Source organism: Myxocyprinus asiaticus, chromosome 38 (assembly GCF_019703515.2).
Source record: "Myxocyprinus asiaticus isolate MX2 ecotype Aquarium Trade chromosome 38, UBuf_Myxa_2, whole genome shotgun sequence".
NCBI classification, from domain to species: domain Eukaryota; kingdom Metazoa; phylum Chordata; class Actinopteri; order Cypriniformes; family Catostomidae; genus Myxocyprinus; species Myxocyprinus asiaticus.
The window spans coordinates 24,514,703-24,532,958 of record NC_059381.1 but is presented as its reverse complement, the minus strand read 5'-3'; the positions used below and the strand labels follow the sequence as shown (position 1 = coordinate 24,532,958).

The following is an 18,256-nucleotide window of genomic DNA, read 5'->3' as shown; positions in this document are numbered from 1 at the left end:
AGAATGGTCAAAAATTCCCATAAACACACTCCTAAACCTTGTGGAAAGCCTTCCCAGAAGAGTTGAAGCTGTTATAGCTGCAAAGGGTGGGCCGACGTCATATTAAACCCTATGGATTAAGAATGGGATGTCACTTAAGTTCATATGCGTCTAAAGGCAGATGAGCGAATACTTTTGGCAATATAGTGTATGTGGGTGACTTGGCTTAAATGAAGTCCTTGTTTGTAACCATGATGAAACTGTGGCACGAGCACCGGCTTGACTGCACAAACGCTTCCACTAAAGGAAAAGGCAGTAGCCGCATTCGATTTTACCGGTTATCGGGTCCCATATGAAACTGCCTTTCAGTTTCTAGAATGCTGGCTACACACCTATCTTTATGTTTTCTGTCCACATGTCGATAGACATTGGCAGTCGTGCCAGAAACCTCTGTAACTGATGTCATACATTATTCTCATATATCCATAGCTAGTGGGGTGAAAAGTGGTAACAATTCTAGGGGCCCACAGGTCCAGGGGGAGCCCTACAACAAATTCTAAACTGTATTTTTTAACAGGAAAAAGGCCCAGAGCAATATACAGTTATAATATACAGTCAGGGGGTCCAGAAGACCTTGCTACGGACCTGTTCTTCCTATTACCATTCAAGCGTATTGGTTGACTGATGAGTGTGCCTGTGCACGAGCATATATGTGTGTTCTCAACACGGTAAAACAATCTCTGGCTACAACATCAGGGGATGGGGATGGGTTAGGGTTAGGTTGCATGCAGACAAAGATGCATTAATTGATTTTTTGTTTTCATTACTTTATTTTTGTTTCAATTCTTTTTATTTTTCAAAGCATCACAAATGCCATGGACTCTGCTGGACTCAATAAAAATGCACCCATTAAGTCCATTAAAACTGGAGTTCGAACTCAAGTACCCCAATTCTAAATGGAGGTTAATTCATATTTTAACGAAATGGTAACGCTTGACTTCAGCTGGTTGTGTTACTGTTTTTGTGCCTGCAACCATGTTCTGAAGTGCTCTATTTGAGCTTTGACGCTACTCGCAGTACCACCAGGTGCACTGTACTGCTCAACACTACTGCTGTAGTCCCACACTGAGGAAACATCACTGTCAAATAAAGGGCTGGAGAGAGAGAAAGAGAATAAAATGTTTTAACTCCCAGATCAGATGATTTAGATGCTCTCTTCTTGAAATGTACCTGCTGACCTGGCAGTGTGAAGGTCCTCTACAGTGAGTTCATTCAGGGGGACCTTCTTGGACTCAGCCATATAAACAGCTTTTCCAGCACAACTGTGGGCCTCTCTGAAAGGCATCTACAATACACAAGAATATATATATTATATTTATTTAGAAAATCATTATTCATTCAGCTCTACAGATGTTAAGAAATGCAAGGATGGATGGATGGATGGACTTTCTGACAAGGTGGTAAGCCAAATCAGTGGCCAGCATGTCTGGGCTGAGAGCTGCCTCCATTGTTTTTTGGTTTACCTGAAAAATGGAACCGTAAGAGTGCTCTTAGACCCAAGATCTGCCACTCAGGTTTTAGCGATAAAGAAAGAGGAAATGAAACAAAAACAATTCCTTGTATTGCTCAATTTACAGAATGACAATAGACAACTACATGCATCAAACATGTTTTCCATCTCTTTGCAAACAGTAAACTGCTTACTATTTAACTGAGGAAACAGTTTGCTTCTTGATTGCCATTGTCCATGACAAAGCAACATTAACTTTTGGTATAACCTGTCTCTCACCTCTAGAGTTGAAATGACGCCTGAGGCCACCAGCAGCACAGCGTGTACGGTGTCACAGGTGTCAAACATGGCCTCCTTATCCTCCTGTGGTCAAAACGTACTATTAGAGAATGTTTTGAAGTTAAATAGTGTAATTCTCTGTCTATTATGTGTGTACCTGTAGGTCTTTGTTGTATGTGCTTGGAAAGCCCTTGAGAGTCAATAGAAACCCTGCACACTGCAACACAATGGGACTTAACTTAGATACAATAACAATGACTGAAAGTTTTTGTAGTAAAATAAAGCAATAAGGGGTGTTCATATTGCTAATTACTGTTTATTATTATCTTGTTTCCTTGTTGGGTTCATTAGTAAGTGTTGTGTCTTACTCTGCCAAAAACTCATCCTGTTTTGCTGTGGATGAGCTCCAGGCTGTCTGCGTTCTTCTTCTGAGGCATCAGGCTGCTCCCCGTGCTGCTCACCCAAACACAAAAAACAGCTCTGACTAGCTACACACACTAGGCACACATACAAAGCAGACAGAAGTGGATGGAATCTCTCAGTACACGAGACAGCTTGTGGACAGATATTTGTTCAGAGCACTGGGTATCCGTGTCCCGAGGCCACCGTATTGTGTATCATCAACCAATTTAAGCTAAAACATTGCATCCATCACTCTTTGGCAGGTAAGCTGCTTTTCTAAAACCATTATGGTATAATTGATAGGCAATAATTATGTGAATACCTTGTGGTTAAGGTATGTACATGATAAACTAGTCTTTTACATTTTACATTGTAGAAAATGTTTTTGGCATCACAAATTTAGAGTAGGGTGTTTGGTTAGTGTAAAGGTTCCAGCAAGAAGAAAGCAGGAAGTGGGGTGGCAGTCCAGGTAGAACAGCTTTTATTCAAGCGTTTCAGCTTCACAAACAAGGGACAGGCTTTTCAGCTTCACAAACAGCGAACAGGCTTTTCAGCTTCACAAATAAAGATCAGGCTTTTCAACTTCACAAATAAAAATTCAGCTTTACAAATAAAGAAGTGGTTTTTCAGCTTCACGCAACTCTCTCTCCCTCACTGGCATTCTCGGCAGCTTTTCAAGCCCATCTCTATTGTCACTGTAACTAGACACAGGTGTTACGCATCATTAATTACCAGGTGATTGCCCTTCCCGCTTCTTCTCTCCCCAGTGACAGACACATGACCACGTCCCACTCCACATACCCCCACCGCCCAACATCCGGCCTGCCAACTCCCCCCCCCTCCATTCCTGGAGAGGAAATCAGCCACAACCATCTGTGGACTACCTTAAATTTGAAGGGCTGAAGTGCCAGGTACCAATGAGTGATCCGCGCATTGGTATCCTTCATGTGGTGGAGTGACTGAAGCGGGGTGTGATCCGAGTGGAGGATGAAGACCCGCCACAGCAGGTTGTAGCAGAGGGTTAGGACTGCCCACTTGATGGCAAGGCATTCTTTCTCGATGGTGCTGTACTTAGTCTCTCTAAAAGAGAGCTTACGACTAATGTACAGCACAGGACGCTCTACACCCTCTACCTCCTGCGAGAGCACGGCCCCCAACCCTCTCTCTGATGCATCCGTCTGTAATATAAAGGGGAGAGAGAAGTTAGGAGCAAGTAAAATCGGCCCGCCACAGAGTGCAGATTTCACTCTCGTGAAAGCCTGTTGGCACGCCTCCATCCACTGGACCGGATCTGGTGCCCTCCTTTTTAGTGCAAATCTGAAAAATTAGGAACAAACCTTCTGTAATAGCCAGCCAGCCCCATGAACTGGACTTGGGACATGGGCAGACCGCTATTGCTGCATTCTTATCAATTTGGGGACGTACCTGCCCATGACCCAAGTGGAAGCCCAGATACCGTACTTCCACCCACCCAATTGCGCACTTTTTCGGGTTTGCCGTGAGCCCCGCCCGCCTCAGCGACCTCAGGACAGCTCTCAGATGCTGCATATGCCTCTGCCAATCATTACTGTATATAATGATATCATCTAAGTAGGCAGTGGCATACGCAGCGTGTGGCTGGAGGATCTTATCCATTAGGCTCTGGAACATGGCGGGAGCCCCGAACAAACCAAACGGAAGAGTGACGAATTGGTGTAATCCGAACGGTGTGGAAAAGGCCATTTTTTCTCAGGATAATGGAGTTAAGGGGATCTGCCAATATCCCTTAGTTAAATCCAGTGTCGAATAAAATTGAGCCGCACCCAACCGATCGAGCAGTTCGTAAATTCGGGGCATTGGGTACACATCAAATTTAGACACCGCGTTGACTTTCTGGTAATCAACACAGAACCGGACTGACCCGTCACTCTTAGGTGCAAGAACAACCGGGCTCACCCGATCGCTGTGCGATTCTTCTATTATCCCCATCTCGAGTATTGCCTCTAATTCGTCCCGAATCACCTTTTTCTTCTATGCGGTATGGCCGACTACACACTACCACTCCCAGTGGGGTTTCGATATGGTGTTGAATGAGGTTAGTCTGACCTGGAAGAGAAGAGAACATGTCCGCAAACTCTTTTTGCAACCTGGCCACCTCCGTGAGCTTGGATGGCGAGAGGTGGTCTCCACAAGGGACTGGGGTGAATGGATTGGCTTTGAACTTCACCTCTGGCCTGAGCTCCGCCTTCTCCGGAACTACCGTCTCCATGGACACTGGGACCACCTCTCTCCATAATTTAAGGAGGTTGAGGTGGTAAATTTTATGTGCCCCGCCTCTATCCGTTTGTTTAACTTCATACTCGAGGTCCCTGACTCGCCGTGTAACCTCAAAGGGTCCTTGCCACTTGCCGAGTAATTTCAAGCTCGATGTGGGGGGTAATACAAGTACTTTGTCTCCCGGTACAAATTCTCGTAGCTGGGCACCCCTATTATACGGCTTTGTGTCTCTTGAGCTTGGAGCAAATTCTGTTGTGACAACTGACCCAGTGTGTGTAGCTTTGCTCGAAGATCAAGGACATACTGAATTTCATTTTTGCTCTGGGAAGGTCCCTCCTCACACACATCCCATATGACATCAAGCACTGTCCATACAGGAGCTCGAAGTGGGAAAACCCCGTGGAGGCTTTTGGGACCTCCCTGACTGCAAATAATAGGGGGTCCAGCCACTTGTCCCAATTTCTAGTGTCCTCATGTACAAAGTTAAGAATCATGTTTTTTAGGGAGCGATTAAATCATTCCACCAGCCCGTCAGTTTGCAGGTGATAAACGCTGGTGCGAATCGATTTAATCCCTGGCAATTCATAAAGTTTTCATAGTGTGCATGACATAAACGTAGTGCCCTGGTCGGTGAGGATTTCTTTCGGAATCCCCACCCGGGAGATAATTTTGAAGAGTGCCTCCACAACACTGCCTGCTAAGATGTTGCGCAGGGGCACTGCTTCCGGATATCGCATTGCGTAATCCACCAGGACTAACAAAAACCGATATCCACATGCTAACCGTTCTAATGGCCCGACGAGGTCCATGCCAATTCTTTCGAAGGGGGCCTTGATTAGCAGTAACGGGTGCAATGGCGGTATTGGGGTGGCTGGTGGATTCACCAACAGACATTCGCAGCATGCCGCACACCATCTGCGCACATCTCCGCGAATGCCCGGCCAATAAAAGCAGGCCATTAGACAGTGTAGTGTTCTTTCTTGTCCTAAGTGACCCGCCATAGGATTGTGGTGAGCCGCCTGGAAAAGGGTTTCCCGACGGCTCCTCTGGACTAATAACTGGGTTGTATTTTCATGGGTTTGAGTCCTGCGTCACTCGATACAACTGGTCCCTAATAATTGAAAAGTATATATATATGTGAGGGCGACGTCAGGCTGGACCTGCTGGCCATCGATTACTCTCACTTGGTCAAAGGCGTGCCTAAGGGTATTGTCACGCAACTGCTCTAGAGGGAAGCCGTTTCCGGGGAGCGGGAACAGGACCGGAGGGTGGAGAGGGAGGGGCAGGAGGGGGAGTAACAGGGAGAGAGACAGAGAGAGAGAGAGAGAGAGAGAGAGAGACTTGGACTGCTCACCGGCTTCGGGGTAGGCCACCATGTGGGCTTCGGCCAGCTGGATGGCATGGGCCGATGGCACTGGACCCATTCTGCAGTTTTCCTGGGCAGTCGAAAGGTCAGCTGCTCCAGCACCATCAGCTCTATTATGTCCTCTATACCACGCCCTTCCCCGGCTAGGGCCCATCTTCGTCAGGAGGAGGTTCGCGGCGGAGGATCCGCCTGGAGCTAGCCAGCTCCGTAGAGCCTGCCGATCCTCAGCCTGGGCCTGGAGGAGCTCCTGGAAACATCTCTCCTGGGCAAGCAGGGCTTGGTGATGGGTCTCCTGGATGCTAGCCAGGGTGCGGATGACTTCGCCCAGCGGTGAGGTGTCCATGGCGACCAGTCTTCCATCGATTCCTGGGTTTCGGCACCAGTGTAAAGGTTCCAGCAAGAAGAAAGTGGGGAGTGGGGTGGCAGTCCAGGTAGAACAGCTTTTATTCAAGCATTTCAGCTTCACAAACAAGGGACAGGCTTTTCAGCTTCACAAACAGCGAACAGGCTTTTCAGCTTCACAAATAAAGATTAGGCTTTTCAGCTTCACAAATAAAGATTCAGCTTTACAAATAAAGAAGTGGTTTTTCAGCTTCACGCAACTCTCTCACCCTCACTGGCATTCTCGGCAGCTTTTCAAGCCCATCTCCGTCGTCACTGTAACGAGACACAGGTGTTACGCGTCATTAATCACCAGGTGACGGCCCTTACCACTTCCTCTCTCCCCAGTGACAGACACATGACCACGTCCCACTTCACAGTTAGGTTGCCAGGGTGTTGCTATGTGGTTGCTTGGGTGTTCTTGGTGGGTACTAGGTGGTTGCTTACTGGCCAAAGACAAAAGAGCCCTTCCTCAAGTCTCTATAATACTCTTATCCTTAGATATGGCTCAGGTCCCTCCTTCAACAATTGTTAATCGTATTTTTTTGTATCTGTTTTATTGTTACTCAAAGAGACATCTCAAGTCAAATAGCTATAAAAAGCATACATGCCCAGGATTAATCCTTAAGGAAGAGGTTTGTTCAAATCCCCAACCTAAGTATGAGCAATAGTTACAATGATGCTTGCCTTAGCGAGCACCATTAATCAGAAGCAAACAGTACATTTCATAGGTCATAAAGAATGAAGATATGAAAAGAATATATAACTGTGCTTTAACAATGGAAAGTGTGTGATGGCATGAGCCATGAACACGTACAATCAAGTACACTGTTAGTACATTTCTTACAGTCATTCAGTCAAGCTGTGGAGCTTAACTGAGATGATAAGTGTACCATAAAAGTAACTTGAACCAAGACCCATTCATTTGCAATACTGTTGTGCCTGCAGCTTAAAGCCATAAGCTCCAGTTGTTTTAAGATGGAAATGTTTGTACATGTAGGGCAAACATAGCGAAGCGCATGGTAATAAATGTAAGGAGTAATACTCTTACCTTAGGGCTTCAAACTAATGAGCTGTGTCTGCTGTGACATTATTGGGTATTAGGGGGCATATACAGTGTACCATTTAAACCATTGGGCAACAAATGTTGTTGGATATTAACTCTTTGCTATAAGACAAAAAGTGGTCGCTTGATATTGAAGGAATGAACGCATACAGAATGCATGAACATGTCCTATGTGTACACCCCTTTAATACAATTAATCTCGCTTTTTCACCTCATGTCCAGTGTGAAAGGGTCTTAATGCTCCAAAATGTCAGGGGTCTCAAAGCTACAAGCTGCTTGTGGCTCTGCAAATGAATGATATCTCTTCAATCTGAAATCTAGACTCCTTATATGCGTGTTAGGTACATGTGCTGAACTTACCTGTATGCATCAGACAGAGTGATGAAGAAGAACTCCTTGGTATTATATAAAATCAGATCCTCTGCCATCTTGCTGAGGTGTGAGACACATTGATCCTCAGAAGAGAAACTCCGCTATACAAAAACAGTGAAGTTTTAAAGTTAACTAGACAGGTAAAGTTGACAAAACCTTGTCTGAAAAATATGGACAGACTGACAGCAAGACAAAATAGGTCAAGCAGACCTTTAGATAAACCTACAGAAAGACAGATATGTATAGGAATATTCCGGGCTCAATACAAGTTGAACATAATTGACAGCATTTGTGGCATAATATTGATTACCACAAAACTTTATTTTGACTTGCCCCACCTGAAAAAAGCAAAAATCTGGGTTCCAGTGAGGCACTTACAATGGGTGTGAATGGGGCCAATCCATAAACATTAAAATACTCATAGTTTTAATAATATAGACACAAGACGTAACAATGTGAGTGTTAACATGATTTTATTGTAACAGCTTTCTAACCTTTTATGTGTAGTTATAGTCAATTTGACACCTTCGTTGCAGTAATGATGCAACGTCAACAAATCCTAAAACGACTGTACAAATGATGATTTAAACAACTTTTCAGCTCAAATAATACACATGTTTGAACAGAAGAATTAATGTAAGTTCTTTTATAAAATTATAAGCTTCACATTTCTGTGTTAAAACCCTCCAATTGTCCCCCACTTCCATTGTAAGTGCCTCACTGTAACCTCGATTTTTGCTTTTTTAAAGGAGGGATAAGTCAAAATAAATTTTTGTGGTAATCAATATTATGCCACAAATGCTGTCAATAGAACTTAACTTGTATTGAACCCAGAATATTCCTTTAAAGCCATATGGCAGGCCTTATGTATGATTGTTAACATTTTGAATTTTTTTGTCAGTTGGAGTTTGAATTAACAATCAAAAAAAGTTTGAAAATTACGTAAATGTAAGTCTATGAGATTTATTTCATTTTTAATGGTCCTCTTTGTGAAAAAGGTTATTCTGATCAGTCTGAAGGCCTGTGCCGAGTTTGGTGGATGTAGCTTGAAAGCTATAGGAGGTGTTTCAATTAATAAACCTAAACAAAATCTGTACAACTCTCCGGGCTCTGTCAAGCCAAACTAATTATAATATGCTGAGATGATTATTGCAGCAAATGTGCTTAAACATACCTACAAAATCCCTCTGTCCAGTTGCATCCATGCTCTTAATACTGATCTTTTCTAAATTTAGTTCTGGGGAGAGATAAAAAAAAAATCTGATGAAGAAATGCAAATAGGTGACAAATTTTTGACCTGTAAACACAAACATATAGCACAAGTGCAGACTTCACAGATTTACTAATTATATCATAATAATTGGACAGAGAGAAAACCTTACAATAAAAACACATTAATCTTTAATATAAAAACTGAATAACAGGAAACCATATTCGTAAAATTCTGTTAACCTTCATGCAGAACTTCTCTATCGATGTTGAAGGGATTCCCAGCAATGGCTCCACTGCAAGGACAAAACACACACACACACACAAACACATTATATGCACGTTCAACTCCTCTGACTCAAATGCTTTTTTCTTCTGTGGAACACAAAAAGAGCTGTAAAGCATAATATTAGCATCAGTCACCATCCACTTAAATGAAAAGATGCATTGAAAGTAAATGGTGACTTAGGCTAATGCCTACGATCTACTTTGGAGTTCCAAAGGAGAAAGTCATATGGGTTTGGAAAAACATGAGGGTAAGTAAATGATGACAGAAGTTTCCTTTTTAGTGGAACTATCCCTAAACTATCCCTTGGAAATCACTGACAAACAGTATGATACATTATCTGGCCAAAGGAACAGGGGCCTGGGTAGCTCAGCGAGTAAAGACGCTGACTACCACCCCTGGAGTCGCGAGTTCGAATCCAGGGCGTGCTGAGTGACTCCAGCCAGGTCTCCTAAGCAACCAAATTGGCCCGGTTGCTAGGGAGGGTGGAGTCACATGGGGTAACCTCCTCGTGGTTGCTATAATGTGGTTCTCGCTCTCTGTGGGGCATGTGGTGAGTTGTGTGTGGATGTCGCAGAGAATAGTGTGAAGTCTCCACACGCGCTATGTCTCCGTGGTAACGTGCTCAACAAGCCACGTGATAATACGCGTGGGCTGACAGTCGCAGACGCGGAGGCAACTATGTTTCATCCTCCACCACCCAGATTGAGGCGAGTCACTACACCACCATGAGGACCTAAAGCAAGTTGGGAATTGGGCATTTCAAATTGGGGAGAAAAAGGGAGAAAATCCAAAAACAACAACAACAAAAACATAGGGAACAATCCCACTCTTTGCTGCTATAACATCTTCCATTCTTCCTCTTGATGTTGGAATATAGCTGCATTGATTTGCTCCCATTTAGACATAAGAGCATCCCAAAGCTGTTTAGTGGGGTTCAGGTATGGGCTTTGTGCAGGCCAGTCAAGTTGTCTTACACCAGACTCAGTACATTATTTCTTTATAGACCTCGACCTGTACACAGGGGCACTGTTATGCTGAAACAGAAGAGGGCCTTCCCCAAACTGTTACAACAAAGTTAGAATCACACAACTTGTTTAAATGCCACTGTATGCTGTAGCAAGACTTATATTTACTGGAATTAGTGGAATAGCCAAACATGATGATTAAAAGGGGGTGTCCACAAACATTTGGCCAGTGTTTATCTCAGTATAGTGTATATATCTCAATGAATTCCATTCAAAGTGTGAAGTGTGTTTACCTTCCAAGAGGCATTACATTAACACTTCTCCTGATTTCCTCTAGTCACTCCACATCCCTGCTTAGAGCTGTAGCACGACTGCAAGAAATTATAACAAATCCGAAAATGGAAAGTGACAAATGACAACAAATCTAAACAGTTCAGTCAACAGCAAGGTTTGTTACGAAATATTGAATGATAGCTACTAAATTCAAGTCCCATTCAGTGCGAGACAGACCCACCTGATCATTTCTGCTCCTGCCTGTGTGAAGCTTTCCAGCTGGATCACCAATAATCTCCTTTAAAAGAGGATATGAACACAGTGATTTGAATTTTTGGTTTCCATTAAACAAAATTAAAAGATGACCAAATAACTTCATAATCCAAATATTTTCTGCAATCGACTTCTCATTAACAAATGCATGACAAAATGCATGCAAGTGTTAACCTGACTAAAATGTGTAACTTTACATTCCGTTTGCATTGGTGCATTAATCACTTAAAACAAGTCTTACAATCACTGAGGAGACGGTTTACTTAACCTTCAGCATGCGTTCATTGGCTGTGTGTATATCCTCGTCTCCAGGTTTGATTTTGAACTCGCCATTAGACCATTCATCACTCATCATTCTTTGGAAAAATTACAGCAACAGACATTTTTAAAAAGCTCAGTTATTCATATTCAAACTGTGAAAATAAAAGAAATTTGATAATGCACTTAATTTAATCTAGTAAATGTCTCAACTCTTTTTAAACTCTTTTTGTTTTTTGAAGTTTATGAAAAATACAAATATCATGGTCCAACACAGCTGTATATCTATCTATCTATCTATCTATCTATCTATCGGCATTTCCATCCACAGAACTGCCACTCATTGGATGTTTTTTTGTTTTTGGCACCATTCTGAGTAAATTCTAGAGACTGTTGTGCGTGAAAATCGTCATGGTTACTGGTGTAACCTCCGTTCCCTGATGGAGGGAACGAGACGTTGTGTCGATGTAGTGACACTAGGGGTCACTCTTGGGAGCCCGGGACACTTCTGGTCTTTGATAAAAGGCCAATGAAAATTGGCGAGTGGTATTTGCATGCCACTCCCCCGGACATACGGGTATAAAAGGAGCTGGTATGCAACCACTCATTCAGGTTTTATGCTGAGGAGCCAATATAAGGTCCGGCCATTTCAGCGGGTTGTTCAGCGTTGTGGCAGGAGGGACACAACGTCTCGTTCCCTCCATCAGGGAACGGAGGTTACACCAGTAACCATGACATTCCCTATCTGTCACTCACTCGACGTTGTGTCGATGTAGTGACACTAGGGGTCCCTATATGAAATGCCACAAGGCTGAACTGTGTTACGTGAACTGGCGGTGTGTGGTGGGCAGACTTGCTGTGTACCTCATAGCCAGCACACCAGGTCGACACGTAACCTCCCCCAACATAGTTATGAGTGTCGAACGGCCCTTTTTGGGGACAAGTCGACTACCCAAAGATAGAGAAAGGCTTAACCCAGTCGTGGCTTCTTTTCCCCTTCTCTTTTTCCACTCCCTAAAAAAGAAGGGGGATTATCCGACTGGGCCGCCAGGGCTAGTCGGGGGGTGTACCTCCCAAGGGGAAGACACTGCGGAGACCACACCTCGCCCAAAGAGAGGGGGGGATATTTAAGTGGAAGAATACGTCGCATGGTCTTTCCAACCATGTGGAGAGCCTTCAAGATAGATCCTGCCCAGTGGGGGAGGAGTTACTACAAACATGGAGACTGGGGCAGAGGGGCTCTGCCCAAGGAAGACGCAGTTTGCCAGCAGGGAAATGAAAAAGCAGAAGAAATATATCGCATGGGGTTAGCCTTACAGGGCACCGCCACATGCGGAGCACCTACCCCAGAACAGGGCTCTTAGTTAGTGCGTGTACTGGGCCGGCAGTGAGTCTCTCTGAAAACTCGACTGCCACAGGGCTCGGAGGAAGTCAACCAGGGAACAAAGTTTGTGAACACTACTGGGAATTAACAGCACACGTCTTCAGCTCCAAGGGAGGTGGAAGGCGCTATGTGCAAGCGATACACCCGGCCAGCTATCCCGGGCTTATCCGCTTGTGTTGCGTGCCACTACCTGGGATGAAACCGGTTCCACCCGGAGGTTGTAGAACCTTGCAAAGGTGTTAGGTGTTGCCAAGCCTGCTGCTCTGCAAATGTCTGTTAGAGAGGCACCTCTGGCCAGGGCCCAGGAAGCCGCTACACCTCGGGTAGAATGGGCTCGTAGCCCTACCGGGGGCGGCATGTTTTGGGCGAGGTATGCCATAGTTATGGCATCAACGAGCCAGTGGGCAATCCTCTGCTTGGAGACAGCGCTTCCTTTCCGCTGTGCACCAAAGCAGACAAAGAGCTGCTCAGAGACTCTAAAGCTCTGCGTGTGATCCAAATAGATGCGTAAAGCGCGCACCGGACACAGCAACGACAGGGCTGGGTCTGCCTCCTCCTGGGGCAGCGCTTGCAGGTTCACCACCTGGTCCTTAAAAGGGGTGGTGGGAACCTTTGGCACATAGCCCGGTCGGGGTCTCAGGATCAGAGTAACCTGGACCGAACTCCAGGCACGTTTCGCTGACAGAGAACGCTTGCAGGTCACCTACCCTCTTGATGGAAGTGAGCGCAGTCAGGAGGGCAGTCTTCAAGGAGAGTGCCTTAAGCTCATCTGACTGCAAAGGCACAAAGGGGGCTCTCTGTAGACCCTGAAGAACTACGGAGAGATCCCATGAGGGAACGAGGCACGGTCTGGAGGGATTCAGCCTCCTGGCACCTCTTAGGAACCTGATGATCAGGTCGTGCTTCCCTAAGGACTTACCGTCAACTGCGTTGTGGTGTGCTGCTATGGCGGCAATGTACACCTTCAAGGTGGAAGGGGACAGCCTCCCTTCCAACCTCTCCTGCAGGAAGGAAAGCACTGATCCGACTGCGCATCTCTGGGGGTCTTCGCGTCGGGAAGAACACCACTTAGCGAATAGACGCCACTTAAGGGCATACAGGCGCCTCGTAGAGGGGGCCCTAGCCTGAGTGATCGTGTCTACCACCGCGGGTGGTAGACCACTTAGGTCTTCCGCGTACCGTCCAGGGACCAGACATGGAGATTCCAGAGGTCTGGGTGCGGGTGCCAGAGGGTGCCCCATCCCTGAGAAAGAAGGTCCTTCCTCAGGGGAATTTGCCAGGGGGGGGGCTGTCGCGAGGAGCGTGAGGTCCGAGCACCACGTCTGGGTGGGCCAGTAGGGTGCTACCAGGACAACCTGCTCCTCATCCTCCCTGACCTTGCACAGGGTCTGTGCAAGCAGGCTCACTGGGGGAAACGAATATTTGCGTAGGCCAGGGGGCCAGCTGTGTGCCAGCGCGTCTATGCCGAGGGGAGCCTTGGTAAGGGTGTACCAGAGCGGGCAGTGGGAGGATTCTTGGGAGGCGAACAGGTCCACCTGTGCCCGTCCGAATCAACTCCAAATCAGCTGGACCACCTGAGGGTGGAATCTCCACTCTCCCCTGAGGGAAACCTGCCGTGACAGCGCGTCCGCTGTAGTGTTGAGGTTGCCCGGGATGTGAGTGGCTCGCAGCGACTTGAAGTGCTGCTGACTCCGGAGGAGGAGACGGCGGGTGAGTTGTGACATACAGCGAGAGCACAGACCACCTTGGTGGTTGACATACGCTACCGCTGCCGTGCTGTCCGTCCAAACTAACACGTGCTTGCCCTGGATCAACGGCCGGAACCTCCGCAAGGCGAGCAGAATTGCCAATAACTCGAGACAGTTGATGTGCCAATGCAGTCGCGGGCCCATCCAGAGGCCGGCGGCTGTGTGCCCGTTGCAAACAGCGCCCCAGCCCGTTTTGGAGGCATCTGTCGTGACCACGACGCGCCTGGAGACCAGTTCTAGAGAAACACCTGCTCGTAAAAATGAGAGGTCGGTCCAAGGACTGAAAAGACGGTGACAGACCGACGTAATGGCCATGCGGTGTGTCCCGTGGCACCATGCCTTTCTCGGGACTCGAGTCTGGAGCCAGGGTTGAAGCAGCCTCATATGCATCAACCCGAGCGGGGTGGCCACCGCCGAGGACGCCATATGCCCCAGGAGCCTCTGAAAAAGTTTCAGTGGAACCGCTGTTCCCTGTTTGAATGCCTTCAAACAGGCTAGCACCAACTGGGCGCACTCGTTCGTAAGGCACGCCGTCAAGGAGACTGAGTCCAACTCCAAACCGAGAAAAGAGATGCTCTGAACCGGGAGGAGCTTGCTCTTTTCCCAGTTGACCCGAAGCCCTAGTCGGCTGAGGTGTGAGAGCACCAGGTCCCTGTGTGCGCACAACACGTCTCGAGAGTGAGCTAGGATTAGCCAGTCGTCAAGATAGTTGAGAATGCGAATGCCCACCTCCCTGAACGGGGCAAGGGCAGCCTCTGCGATCTTTGTAAAGACGCGAGGAGACAGGGACAGGCCGAAAGGGAGAAATTTGTACTGATACGCCTGACCCTCGAACGCGAACCGCAGGAAGGGTCTGTGTCGAGGAAGGATCGATACATGAAAGTACGCATCCTTAGGTCTACCTCCGCAAACCAATCTTGATACCGGACGCTCGCCAGAATGTGTCTTTGCGTCAGCATCTTGAACGGGAGTCTGTGTAAAGCCCGGTTCAGTACTCGCAGGTCCAAAGTTGGCCGCAACCCACCGCCTTTTTTCGGTACAATGAAGTAGGGGCTGTAAAACCCTTTCTTCATCTCGGCTGGAGGGACAGGTTCTATCACGTCATTCCGTAGGAGGGTAGCGATCTCCACACACAGGGTGGCAGCATTTTCGCCCTTGACCAAGGTGAAGTAAATACCACTGAACCTGGGCGGGCGCCTAGCGAACTGAATCGCATAGCCGAGTCGGACGGTCCGGATCACCCACCGCGACGGATTGGAAAGCGCAAGCCACGCGTCTAAATTCCGCGTGAGGGGAACCAAGGGGACAACGTCGTCAGATGTACCGGCAGGTGGGGCCTCGCGGCAGGGCGGAGCGTGAGGTGCCACAGCACGTTGTGGCCGTGCTGAGTCTAGGGACATCGAAGCACTTCCCTGGCTCCTTGTGACCACCCCCGGAACAGCCTGGGACGGGGGAGGAAGAGGCCTGTCCTCGTAACCCGTGGAGGCTGCCACATCGGGGGCAGCTATGTGCCACAGCTGGGCGCTCAGGGGCGGAAAGGGCACCGCTGGAGCGCCAATTCTGCAAGAAAAAGAACGTGGACGGTAGTTGTGGTGACGACCATAGGCACCAGGTATGTGACCCAGGGAGGAAGAAAGCCGCTCTTTTGCTGAACTGTTGGGTACCGCAGCCACTTGGGCATGCGGCAAAATCAAACAAAAAGGCAACAAAAGATTTTCCACCCGGCCCTCCACTGGGGGATGGAGTGGTCTTCCTACCAGCTCCATGTGAGTGGGTTCCCTCGTCCCTGGGTTGCCCGTCTCAGGGGCGCTTCAAGGACCTCCGTGGGTTCTTCGGCGCTGGCTGTGAGACGGGTGGCGTCGGCTTCCTGCGGTGGGCTCCACACCGGGGCCGGGCCGAAGGGGCGGGCTGCGGCGGAGCTGGTGCAGTCACCGCAGGGGGACGCCCTTGGCGACGAGTAGATGGGGTGCGGGATCTTGAGCCGCGCCGGGGCAGGATGTGCCGGATTGCCTCTGTCTGCTGCTTCACCGTCGAGAACTGCTGGGCAAAGTCCTCGACGGTGTCACCGAATAGGCCCACCTGGGAAATGGGGGCAGCAAGGAACCGTGTCTTGTCGGCCTCACCCATCTCGACCAGGTTGAGCCAAACGTGGCACTCCTGGACCACTAGTGTGGCCATCGTCCGCCCGGGAGACTGCGCCGTGACCTTCGTCGCACGGAGGGCGAGGTCGGTCGCCGAGCACAGTTCCTCATCAAATCTGGGGTGGAACTACCCTCGTGCAGTTCTTTCAGCGCCTTGGCTTGGTGGACCTGCAGGGGAGCCATGGCGTGCAGGGCAGAGGCGGCTTGTCCAGCAGCACTGTAGGCTTTAGCCATCAGGGACGACGTGAGCCTACAGGGCTTGGACGGGAGCTTAGGGCGTCCATGCCAGGTGGCGGCGCTCTGCGGGCATAAGTGCACCGCGAGTGCCTTATCCACCGGGGGAATCGCCATATAGCCCTTGGCCGCCCCGCCATCGAGGGTAGTGAGAGCGGGGGAACTGCGGAGTCGGGGCCGGGCAGTGAAAGGTGCCTCCAACGACTTCGTCAGCTCCTCATGCACTTCCGGGAAGAATGGCACTGGAGTGGGGCGCGGCTGCTTTGAGCGGCGCCGCGAGCCCAGAAACCAATCATCAAGCCGCGAGGGTTCAGGGGAGAGCGGAGGGTTCCACTCTAACCCGACGCTCACGGCCGCCCGGGAAAGCATGTCTGTCATTTCGGCATCGGCCTATGACTGGGCGATCGTCCCCGAAGGGGGAAGCCCAGCTGAGGCTTCTGCATCCGACTGGACAAGCCCGCTCTCCGATGCTACGCTCAAAAGCGCATCATCTTCGCGAGCTCCGAACAAGAAGCCAGACGAGCCGGGAGACGAGCCGGCGAACTCATCCGGAAGCCCAATTGGGGCAGACGAGCGTGCTGAGGAATGGGAGGTCCGTGGGGGGATACCCGGTGGAGACGAAAGCAAGCCGTGACCGCAACGTTGCCATGGTCATGTTCTCGCAGTGAGAACATGAACCATTCACAAACGCTGCTTCCGTGTGGGTCGTGCCCAGACACGAAAGACAGCGATCATGACCATCTGAAGTTGAGAGATAATGACCGCAACCAGGAATAACACACAATTGGAAAGGCATCTTTAAAAAGACATTCCATGTGTGCGCTCTTTTAGAGAAATATATACTCTTTTAGAGAGGAAAAATGCTCTTTCAGAAAATATACTCTCTAGTTTTTCTGCCGAAGCGCCCAGGGGCGTTCTCTGCTGTGCACCAGTGCAGAGGAGGGAGAAGCCTCTGAAATGTGCCGTCAGATCCAGCAGAGGTGAATGAATAGTGATATTCAGCTCAATGAGCATGACCGTTCGGCTCTGAAGAGAAAATCTGAATGAGTGGTTGCATACCAGCTCCTTTTATACCCGTATGTCTGGGGGAGTGGCATGCAAATACCACTCGCCAATTTTCATTGGCCTTTTATCAAAGACCAGAGGTGTATCGGGCTCCAAAGAGTGACCCCTAGTGTCACTACATCGCCACAACTTCGATAGGGAACCAAGGAGATCAGCAGTTACAGAAATACTCAAACCAGCCCATCTGGCACCTACAATCATCCATGCTATTATCTAATCAGCCAATTGTGTGGCAGCAGAGCAGTGCATAAAATCATGCAGATACGGGTCAGGAGCTTCAGTTAATGTTCACATCAACCATCAGAATGGGGAAAAATTGTGATTTCGACCGTGGCATGATTGTTGGTGCCAGATGGGCTGGTTTGAGTTTTTCTGTAATTGCTGATCTTCTGGGATTTTCACGCACAACAGTCTCTAGAATTTACTCCGAATGATGCCAAAAACAAAAAACATCCAGTGAGGGGCAGTTCTGGAAATGCCTTGTTGATGAGAGAGGTCAACAGAGAATGGCCAGACTGGTTCGAACTGACAAAGTCTACAGTAACTCAGATAACCGCTCTATGCAATTTAGGTGAGAAGAATAGCATCTTAGAACGGTATTCTGAGATACGGGTTGGTGCTGTGTTGTTTTTATGTTGTGGCTGATCAGTGTATGTTAAGTTGACTGGACAATTTAGTTGTGTCAACTCAAAAAATCACCTTGATACAACTAAATGTAAAAACAAATATTTAAAATAAAATCAGTGTAGACATTTGCGATCGGTAGTCTCACATGGCTATTGTTGTGTGTATGGAGTCTGTACTCT

General features: G+C 48.1%; 1 pseudogene; it reads right to left on the bottom strand.

Moving 5' to 3' along the window:
- Positions 1-867: 867 nt before the first annotated feature.
- Positions 868-18,256, bottom strand: part of LOC127429043 (argininosuccinate lyase-like) — a 33,477-nt pseudogene continuing 16,088 nt past the window's right edge.